The sequence below is a fragment of the Salmo trutta genome, chromosome 13, assembly GCF_901001165.1.
Source record: "Salmo trutta chromosome 13, fSalTru1.1, whole genome shotgun sequence".
Taxonomy (NCBI): Eukaryota; Metazoa; Chordata; class Actinopteri; order Salmoniformes; family Salmonidae; genus Salmo; species Salmo trutta.
Genome location: NC_042969.1, coordinates 41,090,893 through 41,094,915, shown reverse-complemented (window position 1 = coordinate 41,094,915; position 4,023 = coordinate 41,090,893).

Here is a 4,023-nt window from a genome sequence, read left to right as displayed (position 1 = left end):
TCCCAGTCATCTGCTACTCTCTCCGTCAGGTGCTACTCTCTCCCAGTCAGCTGTTACTCGTTCCCAGTCAGCAGCTACTCTCTCCATGTCAGCTGCTACTCTCTACCAGTCAGCTGCTACTCTCTCCCAGTCAGCTGATACTCTCAACCAATCAGCTGATACTCTCAACCAATCAGATGCTACTCTCCCCCAGTCAGCTGCTACTCTCAACCAATCAGCTGCTACTCTCTCCCAGTCAGCTGCTACTCTCAACCAATAAGCTGATACTCTCTCCCAGTCAGCTGCTACTCTCTCCCAGTCAGCTGATACTATCTCCCAGTCAGCTGCTACTCTCTCCCAGTCAGCTGATACTCTCAACCAATCAGCTGCTACTCTCCCCCAGTCATTTGCTACTCTCAACCAATCAGCTGCTACTCTCTCCCAGTCAGCTACTACTCTCAACCAATCAGCTGATACTCTCTCCCAGTCAGCTGCTACTCTCTCCAAGTCAGCTGATACTCTGTCCCAGTCAGCTGCTACACTCAACAAGTCAGCTACTACTCTCAACCAGTCAGCTGCTAGTCTCTACTGAGTCAGCTGCTACTCTCTACCAGTCAGCTGCTACTCTCTACCAGTCAGCTGCTTCTCTCTCCCAGTTAGCTGCTACTGTCTCCCAGTCAGCTTCTACTCTCTCCCAGTCAGCTGCTACTGTCTCACAGACAGCTGATACTATCTCCCAGTCAGCCGCTACAGTCTCACAGTCAACTGCTTCTCTCTCCCAGTCAGCTGCTTCTCTCTCCGAGTCAGCTCCTACTCTCTCCGAGTCAGCTACTACTCTGTCCCAGTCAGCTGCTACTCTCAACAAGTCAGCTACTACTCTCAACCAGTCAGCTGCTAGTCTCTACTGAGTCAGCTGCTACTCTCTACCAGTCAGCTGCTACTCTCTACCAGTCAGCTGCTACTCTCTCCCAGTCAGCTGCTTCTCTATCCCAGTCAGCTGCTACTCTCTCCCAGTCAGCTGCTACTCTCTCCCAGTCAGCTGCTACTCTCAACAAGCCATCTACTACTCTCGACCAGTGAGCTGCTAGTCTCTACTGAGTCAGCTGCTACTCTCTACCAGACAGCTGCTACTCTCCCCCAGTCAGCTGATACCCTCTACCAGTCAGCTGCTACTCTCTCCCAGTCAGATGCTACTCTCTCCCAGTCAGCTGCTACTATATCCCAGTCAGCTGCTACTCTCTCCCAGTCAGCTGCTACTCTCTCCCAGTCAGCTGCTACTCTCTCCTGGATCAGCTGATACTCTCTCCCAGTCAGCTGCTACTCTCTCCCAGTCACCTGCTACTCTCTCCAAGTCAGCTGCTACTATTTCCCAGTCAGCTGCTACTCTCTCCCAGTCAGCTGATACTCTCTCCCAGTCAGCTGCTACTCTCCTCCAGTCAGTTGATACTCTCTCCCAGTCAGCTGCTACTCTCTCCCATTCAGCTGCTACTCTCTCCCAGTCAGCTGCTATTGTCTCCCAGTCAGCTGCTACTCTCAACCAATCAGCTGCTAATCTCAACCAGTCTGCTTCTAGTCTCTCCCATTCAACTGCTACTCTCTCCCAGTCAGCTCATACTCATTTCCAGTCAGCTGCTACTCTCTCCCAGTCAGCTGATACTCTCTCCCAGTCAGCTGCTACTCTCTCCCAGTCAGCTGATACTCTCTACCAGTCAGCTACTACTCTCTCCCAGTCAGCTGCTACTCTCTACCAGTAAACTGCTTCTCTCTCCGAGTCTGCTGCTACTCTCTCCCAGTCAGCTGCTACTCTCTACCAGTCAGCTGCTTCTCTCTCCCAGTCAGCTGCTACTCTCTCCCAGTCAGCTGCTACTCTCTACCAGTCAGCTACTACTCTCCCCCAGTCAGCTGATACCCTCTCCCAGTCACCTGTTACTCTCTCCCAGTCAGCTGATACTCTTTCCCAGTCAGCTGATACTCTCTACCAGTCAGCTGCTACTCTCTCCCATTCAGCTGCTTCTCTCTCCCAGTCAGCTGCTACTCACTCCCATTCAGCTGCTACTCTCTCCCAGTCAGCTGATACTCTTTCCCAGTCAGCTGCTACTCTCTCCGAGTCAGCTGCTACTTTCTCCCGGTCAGCTGCTACTCTCTCCCAGTAAGCTGCAACTCTCTCCCAGTCAGCTGATACTCTCTCCGAGTCAGCTGCTACTCTCTCCCAGTCAGCTGCTACTCTCTCCCGGTCAGCTGCTACTCTCTCCCAGTCAGCTGCTACTCTCTACCAGTCAGCTACTACTCTCTCCCAGTCAGCTGCTACTCTCTCCCAGTCAGCTGCTACTATATCCCAGTCAGCTGCTTCTCTATCCCAGTCAGCTGCTACTCTTTCCCAGTCAGATGCTACTCTCTCCTGGGTAAGCTGCTGCTCTCTCCCAGTCAGCAGCTTCTCTCAACCAGTCAGCAGCTACTCTCAACTGGTCAGCTGCTAGTCTCTACTGAGTCAGCTGCTATTCTCTCCTGGATCATCTGCTACTATGTCTGTCAGCTGCTGCTCTCCCAGTCAGCTGCTACTCTCTACCAGTCAGCTCTTACTCTATCCCAGTCAGCTACTACTCTCTCCCAGTCAGATGCTACTCTCTCCCAGTCAGCTGCTACGATATCCCAGTCAGTTGCTACTCTCTCCATGTCAGCTGCTACTCTCTACCAGTCAGCTGCTACTCTCTCCCAGTCAGCTGATACTCTCACCCAGTCAGCTGATACTCTCAACCAATCAGATGCTACTCTCCCGCAGTCAGCTGCTACTCTCAACCTTACAGCTGCTACTCTCTCCCAGTCAGCTGATACTCTCAACCAATCAGCTGCTACTCTCCCCCAGTCAGCTGCTACTCTCAACCAATCAGCTGCTACTTTCTCCCAGTCAGCTGATACTCAATACCAATCAGCAGCTACTCTCCCCAGTCAGCTTCTACTCTCAACCAATCAGCTGCTACTCTCCCGCAGTCAGCTGCGGCTCTCAACCAATCAGCTGCTACTCTCTCCCAGTCAGCTGATATTCAATTCCACTCAGCTGCTACTCTCCCCCAGTCAGCTGCTACTCTCAACCAATCAGCTGCTACTCTCTCCCAGTCAGCTGATACTCTCAACCAATCAGCTGCTACTCTCTCCCAGTCAGCTGCTACTCTCTTCCAGTCAGCTGCTACTCTCTCCCAGTCAGCTGATACTCTCAACCAATCAGCTGCTACTCTCCCCCAGTCAGCTGCTACTCTCAACCAATCAGCTGCTACTCTCTCCCAGTCAGCTGCTACTCTCTCCCAGTCAGCTTCTACTCTTTACCACTCAGCTGCTACTCTCTACCAGTCAGCTGATACTCTCAACCAATCAGCTGCTACTCTCGCCCAGTCAGCTGATACTCTCACCCAGTCAGCTGATACTCTCAACCAATCAGCTGCTACTCTCCCACAGTCAGCTGCTACTCTCAACCAATAAGCTGCTACTCTCTCCCATTCAGCTGCTACTCTCAACCAATCAGCTGATACTCTCTCCCAGTCAGCTGCTACTCTCTCCCAGTCAGCTGATACTGTCTCCCAGTCAGCTGCTACTCTCTCCCAGTCAGCTGATACTCTCAACCAATCAGCTGCTACTCTCCCCCAGTCAGCTGCTACTCTCAACCAATCAGCTGCTACTCTCTCCCAGTCAGCTACTACTCTCAACCAATCAGCTGATACTCTCTCCCAGTCAGCTGCTACTCTCTCCAAGTCAGCTGATACTCTGTCCCAGTCAGCTGCTACACTCAACAAGTCAGCTACTACTCTCAACCAGTCAGCTGCTAGTCTCTACTGAGTCAGCTGCTACTCTCTACCAGTCAGCTGCTACTCTCTACCAGTCAGCTGCTTCTCTCTCCCAGTTAGCTGCTACTTTCTCCCAGTCAGCTGCTACTCTCTCCCAGTCAGCTGCTACTGTCTCACAGTCAACTTCTACTCTCTCCCAGTCAGCTGCTGCTCTCTCACAGACAGCTGATACTATCTCCGAGTCAGCTCCTACTCTCTCCGAGTCAGC